We start from the raw sequence: 15,012 nt of genomic DNA, 5'->3' as shown, positions 1-15,012 counted from the left end.
CTCTGGTTTAACTCGATGGACGTATGTCTTTTTTCAATCCGAATAACTATGTAACTATGAGTAACAGGTTCCTCCTTACAGGTTGTCTGGGATGTGTAAGTATGCTTGTATATGTTTGTTGCAAAGCAGAGGTGGACTAGGTTTCCTCCCCAGTTGGGGGTTATGTTTGAAGTGCTCCATATAAACTGTAATGGAATTGTTTGTATCTTAAAGGGAAGGTTCAAGCAAAATAAAAAAATTAGTTTCACTTACCTGGGGCTTCTACCAGCCTCATGCAGCCATCCTGTGCCCTCGTAGTCACTCACTGCTGCTCCAGTCCCCCGCTGGCAGCTTTCCGACCTCGGAGGTCGGCGGGCCGCATTGCGTACGTTTTTACGCATTCCCGCTAGTGCAGGAACTTTAACACATACATTTTTACGCGTTACTGGTTCAATGCGTAAATTTTTACGCATTGAACAAGTAATGCGTAAAATGTATGTGTTAATGTTCCTGCACTAGTGGGAATGCGTAAAAACGTACGCAATGCGGCCCACCGACCTCCGAGGTCGGAAAGCTGCCAGCGGGGGACTGGAGCAGCAGTGAGTGACTACGAGGGTACAGGATGGCTGCATGGGGCTGGTAGAAGCCCCAGGTAAGTGAAACTCATTTTTTTATTTTGCTTGGACCTTCCCTTTAATACTATCTGATATTGCTCTTATAAATGTATGCACAGGATAGACTCATATGGCTTGTTAGATATCTGGCCTGCATGTAACCCCTAAGACAGAGTGTTCACATGCCACTCCAGTTAATACCAATTCCTTTCACGCATAGATGCCTTTCTGGCCAGTCCAGATATGGCGCATGTGATGGGGACCCTTAGATTGCTCCCACAAGGCAAATCTGATCATGCCCCACTTGAGCTTACAGTGAATCTAGTGGGATCTATGAATAGACCACTATGGTGGTTGTCTCCAATGTGGCTGAATGATGTGTATGTGAAGCATGTGATTAAAACACCTTTAAGAGAATTTGGGGGAGAAAATGAGGAATCGGCTGCATACAAGGCTGCTGTGAGAAGTGCATTTATAGCTGGCATTTCTGTTGCCAGTAAGCAGAAATGGCTGGCTCTGGCCAAGGCCAAAGATGAAGCCAGAAGTGTCACGCACAACTATATTCTTTCTCAAACCGCTGAATTTTATGAAGCATTTATGGCCTCTTTGGTTACCCTTGCTGATACCAATTAAACATAGCTACTAAAATGCAAAGACTTAAACAAATATGAGTTTACGAGCAGGGAGATGATACTGGGAGGCTACTGGCTCATTTGATTGGTGAATCATTTGATTGGTGAAGAAAGATTTATCTCCCATATTTCCTCTATCCATGATGACACAGGTACTTTAGTTCACAGTACTGAGGGGATAAACTCAGTTTTCGGAGACTACTAGGCAGCCTTGTATGCCTCCACAGCCACATACACTTATGAGCAGCTGACCCAATACCTAGTCACAGTAGCATTCCCTGACTTGACCCCAATGATTGCAGAATGCTGGAGGCGGACTTTGACAAGGATGAGCTAGTAGCAGCATTATATTCTATGCCCTCTAACAAATCCCCAGATACAGATGGTCTGTCACCTGAAACATTTAAGGGTTCATTGATTCCCCATTGCAAAGACCCCACTAGAAGTCTGTCCTATAGGCCAATATCCTTATTGAATCTCAACAAGCTGCAGGCTAAAATCTTGTCCATAAGTTTGAATAGGGTGCTGCCCACACTGGTGCATCCTGACCAGTTTGGGCTTACTCCTGGAAAAGGGACAGACATCAACCGGCGCCACCTAATGACGAGTCTCAGCATTGTTCACAATAGTGGTTCTAGGGTGGTGGTCTCCGTTGACGTGGAGAAAGCTTTCGACATGGAATAATGTTATTTATGGAAAGTTCTTTGACTTTTCAAATTTGGCCCAAAGTTTCTCTGGTGGGTGCAGGCCCTGTATCATCATGCAATGGCCAAGGTCAATACTGGGGGTTGCATCTCTGGACATATGCAAAATCAATGTCACCCAGCGAGGATCGCACCCGATCCCTCTAGCAAAATTGCAGGGCTGAGGCTGACAGACATGTCACTACCCTACAGGCTAGCTACATGTTCTGTTGCTATGCAAGGGGGTTGAGAGGGGCTGCCATAGACATGTCGGATTCTCAGCAGAGGCTGTAATTATTGGCTACCTCAGCTGAGTTTCATCTGGCGTGTGTACGGAGCTTAATACTTTCTGGTTTTCCAGGTCTTTATCTATGAAATTTCTTCTCTGCAAGACTGACAAAATTTCTTGCCTCACAGTGCTAGCCTGCTACAGATCCAGAACAGAATTCTAGAAGGCTTATAATTCTTCCTGCTGGATGAACTACAACTGAAAGATGATTTATGTTGGTGAGATTGTATTTTAGAAGATCTTGATCTTTCGGGCTTATTGCAGAATCTAGAGGGGGATCTTGATCTGAAATCAGGGCCGGATTTACAACTCAGGAGCCTATAGGCACTGAAGTCTTGGCGCCCTAAGCCCCGCCCCTCACTACAGGCCACACACCCAACTCACGCCATCTATTTTTATAAAATAAAACCATGCAAGGTAATACAGATTTTACCAATGCCAAGTAGAGAATACCAACATTATTCAGATATTGCCATGGACATGCTAAATTAGCCAAATATAGACAGTTATTACCAACAAGTAGATAATACAAATCACAAAGAAATTATACTAATATAACACAAATTGTGATAGTTTCTAACCACAGGGAGGCAATAATAAGTAGATTTTAGTGATCGGTATTTTCTAGTGATAGGTAATATGGATGATTAGTGATTTGACGTAAATACGATTAGTCTGCAGATTGAAAGTGAACCCAATCAAAATCAGCTGCAATGGCATTTGATTGGTCAATTTCAATCTGTAGTTGAAGGAGAAGTTAATGACATTGGGGTACACCTGTACACACTAGTTTTTCACCTAACACCATCAACCAATGATCATTTTAGCCAAGAAAAATCAAAACCACACAAGTTTAGCAGGGGCTGTACCACTACTTTGCACATCGCAAATCAGATTCAGTCAGCCTATACCTACTAACCTGACTTGAGTACCTTGATTAATCAGCTATTCTAATGGCCAGCTGGTAGTGATCTGTTGAGTCTAGCGGCAGGCTGGTAGTGATCTGTTGAGTCTAGTGAAAGGCTGGTAGTGATCTGTTGAGTGTAGTGGCAAACAGGCAGACTCTAGTGGCAGGCAGGCAGTAATCGGTCAATTCTAGTGGAAGGTAGACAGTGATCAGTAGATTTTAATGCTAAGTAGGCAACAACCTCACCCCTGCCTTTATAAAGTATAGGGTGGTGCACAAAAGACCGGCACAGCTGCTTGCCCTGAATGCAAGTATACAGGTAAACGCTGGACTGTTCCAATTCTGGCCTGTCCCCCATGATATGGAGTTCTCTGCTGTAGAATTAGTTGGATGTGGGGAGAAGCAGAGAGATGGCTCTCCCTGCACTAGGCAATGTAGGGATCCGTTATGCTGAAGAGGATGGGAAGTCTCTTTAGGATCTAGAGCAGGCATGGGCAAACTTGGCCCTCCAGCTGTTAAGGAACTACAAGTGCCACAATGCATTGCAGGAGTCTGACAGCCACATATGCATTGTGGGACTTGTAGTTCCGTAACAGCTGGAGGGCCGAGTTTGCCCATGCCTGATCTAGAGGCTTCCGCTTCCTGAGATAACACCCCCCCGGGGCACTTTTTTCCCTTCAAGGAACATTTTTATAGGAATACTTAAAGGACAAATGAGGTGAAAGGTATATGGAGGCTGCCATATTTGTTTCCTTTTAAACAATACCAGCTGCCTGACAGCCCTGCTTGATCCAATTTGACTACAGCAGTGTCTGAATTAAACCAGAAACAAGCATGCAGCTAATCCTGTCAGATCTGACAATGTCAGAAGTCCCTGATCTGCTGCGTGCTTGTTCAGGGTCTGTGGCTAAAAGTATTAGAGGCAGAGGATCAGCTTGACTGCCAGGCAACTGGCATTGCTTAAAATTGAAGAAATATGACAGCCTCCATATCCCTCTAACTTCAGTTGTCCTTTAAGCTAAAAATAAAAATTATTTGAACTTACCTGGGGCTTCTTCCAGCCCCCTGGACTCATCCTGTGCCCACAACATCCTCCAGGTCCTCTCTGGCCAGCTATGGCGAACCCTGCAAAGCTGGCTGGTTGCTAAGAGTCAGAGGCTACGCAGGAGCGGCCCCGAGCCGTGAACACCCTGACTGCGCTCCTGTAACCGGGAGCGTTCTGTGCATGTGCAGTACGCTGAAATAGCTGCATGTGAAGAATGCTCCTGGGAGTGTAATCAGGGTGCATGCAGCTCAGGGCCACACATGCGCAGTAGCCACTGACTGTTGGCGACCAGCCAGCTTTGCGGGGTTTGCTGCAGCTGGCCGGAGGGGACCAGGAGGACATTGTGGGCACAGGATGAGTCCAGGGGGCTGGAAGAAACCCCAGGTAAGTTAAAATCATTTTTAAAGTATTCCTTTAACCACGGACACCCCCCTCCTACTTAAAAAAAAGCAATGAATACAACCACAGAGCACCTTCAAAACACACACTCAATGTACACTGTGCACATACACACATTCACTGTACACACACACACACTCACTGTATACACATACACTCACTGTACATACACTGTGCACATACACACTCATTCACTGTACACACACTGTGCACATACACACTCATTCACTGTACACACATACACTCACTGTACACACACTGAACATACACACTTATTCACTGTACACACACACAGTACACACACTGTGCACATACACACTCATTCACTGTACACACACATTCACTGTACACACACTGTGCACATACACACTCATTCACTGTACACACTCACTGCACACACACTGTGTACATACACACTTTCACTGTACACACATACACTCACTGTACACACACACACACACACACTGCACATAGACACACCTCAGTGGAAAAACTGAATGCAAAGTGTTTGCTAAGCCATCTAACGACCCCAACCCCCCAAGGAGTAGGAAACAAAATAAAATAACAGAAGCACAAAAGGCTGCCAAATCCTCCCCCCTCCTCCTTCCCACAGTAGCTATATACACACAATATTAAAGCACAGCCCTAACAACCAGTCCATCAAGGGTGGTGTGAATAAACATGCTCTGTGTGGAGAAGTTGCAGCACAAAGCCCCCTGTAGAGAAGGAGGCGGCTACAAAGCAGTTTCATCTGCCTCCCTCCCCGACTGTCACTTCAATACACATCTTGTCTGGCTGCATTTGTGTACAGCACAAGAGGGGGGCGGACGGAGCTTTTTGATTACCTCTGCTTACTCGTCTCTCTCTATCCCCCTCGTTCAGGGCTGTGAGCACAAACAGGCAGCAGGCTAAATTCACTACCTGGAATATGCTATGCCTGACCTGGTCGCCCACGTGGTTTTTGTCCAGAGTCCTAAGCCCAGCCCAGCCGGCAGCAGAAACTGACAGGAGCCGCCCCCTGCCGCCTATGCACGCAGCTGATGCTCGCTTGCAAGTTTCAGTGCTGCGTGCAGGGATGAATACGGCGGCCAGTAAGCAGGGAAAGCGGGACAGTTTGACTGTGACTGTGTAACTAGCCGCCCGCCCCTCACTGTAGTTGCGGCCGCCGGATAATGATGCAAGGGGGCGGGACGAACGGCTCTGTCATGGAGGATCGCATCTAAGGTTTTTAATTGTGATGGGGAGATTATTAAAAGCCGCCCCTACCCAGTCAGGCGCCTGTAGGCACGTGCCTAGTGTGCCTTATGGTAAATCCGGCCCTGTCTGAAATGGTATCTTTTCCTATATGCAGGACTCCTGACTTTAGATGGAACCAGTCTAGGGTCAATGTCAGCGGAGCAGAAAACAAAACAAATTTTATCACCGCTTGTTTTATAGCTACAGACGTAGTATACTGGCCTGGATGCTCTACTCAAAATTAATCTTCCATTCTGTGGACATAAACTAATTAGTGTACACATATATAATAAAGCTTTGCTGCAATACATGTCAAATGCTTGCAATATGTATGCACTTTTTACACTATTTACTCTTATTGTGTTGCATTGAGTTACGCAGCGTTGCGTCCCATCTGCCAAAATGGGATGCAATGCGACACAACTCAAAGCATTAAGTGTAACTAGAGCCTATACTGGGGCACCTATGCCTGGCTACCTATACTGGGGGACCTATAGCTGGCCACCTATACTGAGTGCAACTAGACCTGGCTAACCTATACTGCGGGCACGTATACCTGGCTCTGCGGGGGGGGGCACAATTTTTACACCTTCGCCCTGGGTGCATTTTGGCCTAGAAACTGCACTGACTGCTGCCTTGCTCTTGAGTGGCGGACCGGGAGGACCACAATCTGTGCATCGAGTAGGAAGCAAAAACTACGAGGTTGCAAGGACACTGAGCACCCGGCAGAGCGAAATCTCAAAAGACAATGGCAAAGCATCTTTCGAGGGCGGTTGCACACAAGTTTTTGCAGAGGTTTAGAATGATGCAGGGAGGTTGCCTTTACTCATCCCTTCAGACAGCATTTAGCTGTCATGCAGAGGTGGTCATCAGTATTTAATAGAGCACTATATAAAAAAAAGGGGACTGTGGGGGCAACTAATAAAAGAAAAAAATCAGATAAAAAGTAAAAAATGATTGTTGAGTCAGAAGAAATGGACAGACTGTGGCACTCTTCAAGTCAAGATTCCTTTATTTTAGCCACGAAGCACGGGTATAACAAAATGACCCTATAGTCTATAGCCATTGTCAGGAACCGGCCCGCAGCACGCCTGCGTATACGGTTCCCGACTGCGGGTTTGACCAGATCAAGCGGGGAGCAGCCTTATTCGAGCTACAAACAAGGCTGTGACCCCTTAAAAGCTCCTTACTGCCACCACTAGCGGTTTGCTAGACACGTCCTCTCGGCTGTCGAGTGCTCAGCGCGCAATCCGTGTTTTCATATTCAGGTCAGCTTTGCGCTTTAGGCCGAATACGGGAACGCCACGCACACACGCGCACAGTTGCAATCTTACACTGTAGTGAAGCAAAACCACTAACAATCGTTCCGAACGATACTGTTAGCTACTCTGCTGTCGAGCTACTCGCACTGGCGTTTTCGTACGTTGGGTCAGCTGCGCGCTTTAGGCCAACATATGACAAACGCCCCCACACACAATGCAATTACAAACTCATACGGTAGGCTTACTCAAACGTACAATAGGCATGGATTTATACACAGTTGCACTTCAGTCTCTTCTAGGCTATGAGTGTTGGTTTAGTACCACAGAAGTCAAACTTATTTAAATAACGATTTAATATTCCAGGAAAACGTGGAAAAATGCAGAACTTAATGTATACAAAAGATGTACAAAAAAACAAAGTAAAAAGTTACAAAGATAAAAGTTACAAAAATAAGAGTTTACAAAGATAAAAGTTACAAAAATACACACAAGACAGGTTGCCGAAATAAAAGGGAAAAATAAACGTTACCGCGTTGTTTGAACGTCATTGGCTGGAGAATGCCGCTTCGACCAGTAGTCGGGCAGCCCTTAGCGTCCTTGCTATCTCCAGAGAGCTACCAGTTGTGGCTCTCCTAGCTGCTGTTTTATACTGTGAGATATGCCTGGAGGCTGCAACTTCCTTGGGGAGGGGAGGAACTAGTTTTAATTAAATCTCAGACATAATTCAATTTTTTACAGGTAAAAAATGGTATCAAAAAGGACTTCCCCCACTCCAGGTGACAATTGATTATTGCTTCCTCAACATTCCAGCCGGTAAAAGTCTATACATCAAAAGATTGTAGTTTGGGTGAAGCTTCCTGGCTGTCATGTAAATTTCAAACATTCCTGTCCACTTTGAACTTGGCAGACTCACTTAGTCGGATACTCACACCTCCCACTCCACCTTTATACAGGTACCTGACTGCCACACCTCCTCAACAGAAGGGGGGAGGGGGGGCACAGGAGGGGAAACAACTGTGTAGTAAATGCTACTAATCCTAGTCCAAGTGATCATTTAAAAAAAGCATTGGCCAACTTCGTTCTCATTAAAACCCAGATTCCCCAGTGCATTGGTATGCAAAATCATCATGTCCTCCCCCCCCCCGGTGCCCAGTGCAAGTGATTAATTACCTGTCCGTGTCCACCACTTGGTTGCCTAGTAGCGTGACCAGTGTGTGACGTTTGACGTCACACGCGTGCCCTTACTAGGCAACCATGAGGGGCTTGCATGTATGGAGAACGGAGAAAGCCTGGAGCCAGCGGAAGACAAGGGGTTTACAGGTAATGTATCACTTGCACTGGGCACCGGGGGGAACATTTAACATTAGGGGGGACATTGCCAGTTGTGTTCGTCGCTCGTCCTGATATCGCACGCTGTTAACGTTGCGCAATCTAGCAAGTTGACCCTACATCTTGCAGCATGTGCGATCGACTAATGTGACCAATTTCAGCCTGAAATTGGTCACATTGTCAGTCAGCATGCACTTGATGGCACCGATTTTCATCCAATTCGATTATAATAATCAAATCAGACGGTCGATCGGCCGCCAAGTCATCTGATGTATGGCTACCTTTACTGAGTACATCAAGTCTTCTAGAGTGACCTAGTGTTACAGTGTCTGTGTGACAGTAAACCTCTCTATATTCATTGTCCAACATTTAGACTATCAATCTAACTACCAGCCTGCTAAGAGGGATGCCACAGGCAATGTTAACTAAACAGCCCTTGTCCAATACATACTCACACAGATATATTTTCAGAGGAAACATGACCTGCAGGTCAGCAATGCAGCTCAGATTTTACCACTTTCAAGCAAAAAAAAAAAAAAAAGATGCCGCTTCAGTTTATAGAAACAGAAAAAAGGGCAAATAAACAAAATGGACCACAGCATCCACATAAAAGGTTTAAAGGAGAACTGTAGAGAGAGGTGCATGGAGGCTGGCATATTTATTTACCAGTTACCTGGCTATCCTGCTGGTCCTCTGCCTCTAATACTTTCAGCCATAGACCCTGAACAAGCATGCAGCAGATCAGGTTTTTCTGACAATTTTGACAGATATGACAAGATTAGCCACATGCTTGTTTCTGGTGTGATTCAGCCACTACTTCAGCCAAATAGATCAGCAGGGCTGCCAGGCAACTGGTATTGTTTAAAAGAATATAAATATAGCAGCCTCCATATAGCTCTCACTACAGTTCTCCTTTAACTACCCTGGCGTTCTATTAAGATCGCCAGGGCGGCTGCGGGAGGGTTTTTTTTAAATAAAAAAAAAACTATTTCATGCAGCCAACTGAAAGTTGGCTGCATGAAAGCCCACTAGAGGGCGCTCCGGAGGCGTTCTTCCGATCGCCTCCGGCAGCCAGAAGTAACACGGAAGGCCGCAATAAGCGGCCTTCCGTGTTTTGCTTACTTCGTCACCATGGCGACGAGCGGAGTGACATCATGGACGTCAGCCGACGTCCTGACGTCAGCCGCCTCCGATCCAGCCCTTAGCGCTGGCCGGAACTATTTGTTCCGGCTGCGCAGGGCTCAGGCGGCTGGGGGGACCCTCTTTCGCCGCTGCTAGCGGCGGATCGCCGCAGAGCGGCGGCGATCAGGCAGCACACGCGGCTGGCAAAGTGCTGGCTGCGTTTGCTGCTTTTTATTTCAACAAAATCGGCCCAGCAGGGCCTGTGCGGCAGCCATCGGCGGTGATGGACGAGCTGAGCTCGTCCATAACGCTAAGGCCCGGTTCACATTAGCGGTGGCTATCCGGAATAGCCGTGCCGGAGCCGCACCGCATGCTGGCCGGACGAAACGGACGCACGGCATAGCAATGTAAGTCTATGCCAGGGTTCACATGTGTCCGTTTCGTCCGGACCGGAGCCGGACCGGATCCGGACTCCGGTGTCCGTTCCAACATGCGCTATTTTTTGGTCCGGCTCCTCCGGCAGCCGTATCCGGGGCGGAGCCGGACTGCACCATCCGGCCAATGGAAACCAATGAGAACCGGAGAGCGCACAACACACTGGCAAAAAATCCGGATGTTCTACCCCACTTCCTATGAGGATTGTTGCGGCGATATTGTATCGGGGACACATGGGCAACCATTTTGGAGTGGAGCAGCACGAGCTGGAGATGTTGGCAGCATGTTGGAGGTGGTGGTGAGTGCTAAACAGCGGAGGGCCTGATTCCACAGGTCCCCCTTCTGCTGACCTCCCAGACCCCAACATTTTTTTTTGTTTTTATACAGGTTGTTATCTCTTTTAGAATCCGGATCCGGACCGCAACCGTGTTCATACCGCACGGAAACCGTATGCAACCGGACCGGATCCGGACAGGAACCGTACGGTTCAGGTCCGATCCGGCTCCGGTGCGGTCCGGACATCCGGTGCGGTTTTTGCAAAACCGCAAGTGTGAACCGGGCCTAAGATGGTTAAGGAAAGAAAAAATGATTTGGTCCAGTTTACAAGGTCCAGTTGCTGCAACAGGTTCAGTTTGTAGCTAGAGTCTCCTTGGCTTCTGTAAAGGTAACTCTGTAGCATCCTGCAACAATATGACATAAGCAGAAGTAATTTCCAAAAGTTTGACATGCCTTTCAGGAGCCAGGTAAAAAACAAGGGTCCTAGGTTCCCACCCAGCCACACACTGTTTTATAAGAATATGAACCATATTCATATGAACAGGCAGCGCAGGCCTGCCCATGACGCCAGGTGAAACCTGTACATGAGGCGGCATTGTGGCATCTCGCCCGCCTACCTCCCTCCCTGTGGCCGCTGCTTGTCTTACCTTCTTGGCGGCCGCCTCCTCTACAACAGTCTCCTGTCCCCTCTCTAGCTGCTACATTACACAAGACTTCAGATCAGCATGACCCACTGCGCTGCTGTGACAGGAGAGCGGCTCCCGTAGCAGCGCATATACATGAAGTATTTACTTCCTGTATATGCCCCGTTACCAGGGGAACCGCTCTCCTGTTCCTTCATCATACGATGCAGGCTGCACTGCGTGATGAAGGAACAGGAGAGCGGTTCCCCTGGCAAAGGCGTATATACAGCAAGTAAGTGGTTCCTGTATATACGCTGCTACAGAAGCCACTCTCCTGTCACAGCGGGTCGTGCTGATCTGAGGTCTTGTGTAGCGGCTAGCTAGGGGGCCGGGGACTGCTATAGAGGAGGTGGCTGCATGGAGGGGAACAAGCTTGTTGGCTACCTACCTATACTGGGGGCACCTCTCTGGCTACCCCAGTATGCCCCCAGTGTAGGTAGTATGCCCCCTGTGTAGGTAGTTTGCCCCAGTATGCTCCCAGTGTAGGTAATATGCCCCCAGTGTAGGTAGTTTGCCCCAGTATGCCCCCAATGTAGGTAGTATGCCCCCAGTGTAGGTAGTTTGCCCCAGTATGCCCCCAGGCAATCCTCCCCCTCCCCTTCTGCGGCAGCTGGCCGGGCAGAGACTGACTCACCTGACATCCAGCTCCAGCGCCGACGTAACTCTTCTCTCCCTGCCTCCGCTCCATCAGTAGTTAGAGCAGGGCTACAAGAAAATGGCCGCCGATTGTCTGCATTTGTGGACATCGACAACCATGTTCTTGTAGTCCTGCTCTAACTAGAGACGGAGAGACAGCAGGGCGGCAAGGGGCGACAGGGCGCATGCGCCCTTCAGAGCATGGCACCCTTGTCGCTCATAGCAAAGGCCAGTCCTAATGCACACAGTACACACACTATACACGCACACACACTATACACAGTACACACGCACACTATACACACACACACCCTATACACACACAGCACACAGTAGACATACACTATACACACACACTATGCTGCTACCAGGGGAGGACTGGGACCGTTTGGCCTGGGGGGGAAACATAGACTTGAGGCCCGTTATCATGGCAGCCTCAGCCCAAATTATTAAGTCGCATTTGCAAATTGCTAGCGATTGCTATTGCGATTTTGTCGTGCACTAGCCCAGAGAGAGGAGGAGTGGAGTGATACTGAGAATAGCAGGAGATGGAGCAGAGAGTTAATCTGTATTGCAGTCCCACATTACACAGAGACTAGTTGCCGGTAATAGGACTGCTGTCCCTGCCAGTCTCTCACACAAGTCAGAAAGCAGCCCTCATGGAGTCTAGGGACTGTCAAAACTTTTCAACCTGTTTAACACCTTATCTCCACATGCAGTCATTATAACAATGGGGAGAAACCAGACAGTTTCTGAATACACCAGGCACCAGCCCAGCCCTAAAACACTGAATAAAAGGCGGCCTGGGGGGCAGTCCATGCCTGGCTGCTACACTCAGTCTCTACATCCATGCAGTTACCAGTAGCAGAGAGAGAGGAACTGAATGAATTAGTGAATCAGTTAAGAGTGAAGAGTCAGGACTCAGGAGCTGATGCTGTACTCTGAGCCTTCTCTCACTGACTCATTATTGTGGTTCTTTGAATCATTGAGCTGGAGAAACTGAATGAATCAGGCTACTTACACACCAAGACGTTGCGTTTTAGGGGACGTTATGGTCGCATAACGTGCCCCTAACGCAACGCATGGTGGTGTTGAAGTTGGACGTCAGATTGAGCTGCGTTATGCAGCTCTCAAAGCAGCCGTTAGTGGTAGGAAGTCCGGATCTTTTTAAGGATTCGGATCATTGAAAAGATCCTTATCTTTAAACCGAATCATTTGAATCATTTTACTAGGGAAGCAGACTGGGTGAAATGACTAGCAGGACAGGACTTTCCCTGCGCTGTACATTCTGTATGTTCCTGTTTCTTCCAGACAGACATCCACTGTGAACTGAATCTTTCATTGTGATGATCCGGATGATTCGACTAACAAAAAAGATCTGGATCAAATGAACGATTCGTTCATGATCCGGACAACACTACAGTCCCACCACGAGTCTCTGCAGTGCAGTGAATATTAATTAGCTATGTGGCTGGCTGCGGAAGAGGAGGGGAGACCTCCTCCTCCAACATTACTGAGCATGTGCAAGCAGTCTAACGCTGCTTAGCCCAGTATAACGTACAGCATGCAGCACTTTGTTTAAACGTGCTGAGTTACTATGTAACGCAACGTGGGCACTGCGAACAACACAATTGATTTTATAGTGCTGTGAGTTAGGCTGCGTTACTGGCTGCTGTAACGTGGGACTTTAACGTCCCACTGTGAAACCAGCCTTAGTCAGTGAATCAGTTATGAGTCTATTCAGGCGCTGGAGTTAGCTGCTGCTGTAGTGTAAACTGATACCTGAGTGAGCTGAGAGGCATTTCTTCTCTCACTACTCAGTGCAGCAGTGCTCCTGCCTCCTCCTGCCGCTCTAGGCAAGAATTTATACCTGCCTGGTGAATGAGGCGCCTGTGCATCCAGGGCCCTAAATAATAGGGAACCCCAAAGCCAAGATGCGCTCTATGCAAAAAATCCAAACAGGGCAATGTATGGTGCCACCCATTTCCTTCCTGACTAGTTTTGCAATCTGGCATCCTCAGGGGATCAAGAGAGCGGGCGGCAGGCAACAAATTGAAAGTTTTAAAGAGTGCAAAACTAGTCAGGAAGGAGATGTTCCCACCTCCTTTGCTCTATGCATTTCTCTAGTGCTCTATGCAATAAATCCCTGTTGGGATTTATTGCACAGAGCACATCTTAGCTGGGGAGGGGGGTTCTCTATTGTTTAGGGACCCGGATGTAAGTTTTACTAATGTTTTTATATTTTGAATTTTAACCACATAAGGACCACAGTCTTTTCGCCCCTTAAGGACCAGAGCTTTTTTTTCCCATTCAGACCACTGCAGCTTTCACGGTTTATTACTCGGTCATACAAACTACTATCTAAATGAATTTTCCCTCCTTTTCTTGTCACTAATACAGATTTATTTTGGTGCTATTTGATTGCTGCTGCGATTTTTAGTTTTTATTATATTCATCAAAAAAGACATGAATTTTGTCAAAAAAATGTTGTTTTTTTTTAAAGAGACACTGAAGCGAAAAAAAAATTATGATATTATGATTTGTATGTGTAGTACAGCTAAGAAATAAAACATTAAGATCAGATACATCAGTCTAATTGTTTCCAGTACAGGAAGAGTTAAGAAACTCCAGTTGTTATCTCTATGCAAAAAAGCCATTAAGCTCTACGACTTTCAAAAGTCGTGGAGAGGGCTGTCTTCTGACTTTTATTATCTCAACTGTTTTCTTTTCCTCTGCTAGAGGAGAGGTCATTAGTTCACAGACTGCTCTGAAAGAATCATTTTGAATGCTGAGTGTTGTGTAATCTGCACATATTAGAGAATGATGCAATGTTAGAAAAAACACTATATACCTGAAAATAAAAATATGAGAGTATTTTCTTTGTTGCTAATCTTCTAGTAATTATTCATAGTACACAGCCAATTCATTATATCATATTTTTTTTTTCGCTTCAGTGTCTCTTTAACTTTCTGTGATAAAATTTGTCATATAAAGTAAAATTTCTGTATACACTTTTGTCCAAATTTATTGTGCTACATGTCTTTGATTTAAAAAAAAACATTCAGTGTATATTTATTGGTTTGGGTAAAAGTTATAGCGTTTACAAACTATGGTGAAAAAAGTGAATTTTCCCATTTTGAAGCATCTCTGACTTTTCTGGGCACCTGTCATGTTTCACGAGGTGCTAAAATTCCAGGATAGTATAAATACCTTCCAAATGACCCCATTTTGGAAAGAAGACATCCCAAAGAATTCATTGAGAGGCATGGTGAGTTCATAGAAGATGTTATGTTTTTGTCACAAGTTAGCGGAAAATGACACTTTGAGACAAAAAAAAAAAGTTTCCAAATCTGCCACGGACTCACCATGCCCCTCTCTGAATACCTTGAAGTGTCTACTTTCCAAAATGGGGTCATTTGTGGGGTGTGTTTACTGTCCTGGCATTTTGGGGGGTGCTAAATTGTAAGCACCCCTGTAAAGCCTAA

The 15,012-nt window shown here is 46.5% G+C and overlaps 1 protein-coding gene across 2 annotated transcripts in view; it reads right to left on the bottom strand.

The window, feature by feature from the left end:
- ACSBG2 (acyl-CoA synthetase bubblegum family member 2) overlaps positions 1–15,012 on the bottom strand; it is a 256,592-nt gene that overhangs the window by 213,373 nt on the left and 28,207 nt on the right. Inside the window, exon 1 of one of the 2 annotated variants that reach the window (XM_068233750.1) lies at positions 5,394–5,503. The exons of the other annotated variant lie outside the window; for it this stretch is intronic. The gene's annotated coding sequence lies outside the window, so the exon portion shown is untranslated. Of the gene's footprint in view, positions 1–5,393; positions 5,504–15,012 lie in introns of those variants that run through there. 2 annotated transcript variants of the gene reach the window in all.

Source organism: Hyperolius riggenbachi, chromosome 1 (genome assembly GCF_040937935.1).
Source record: "Hyperolius riggenbachi isolate aHypRig1 chromosome 1, aHypRig1.pri, whole genome shotgun sequence".
Classification (NCBI taxonomy): Eukaryota; Metazoa; Chordata; class Amphibia; order Anura; family Hyperoliidae; genus Hyperolius; species Hyperolius riggenbachi.
This window is presented reverse-complemented; position numbering and strand designations above follow the sequence as displayed.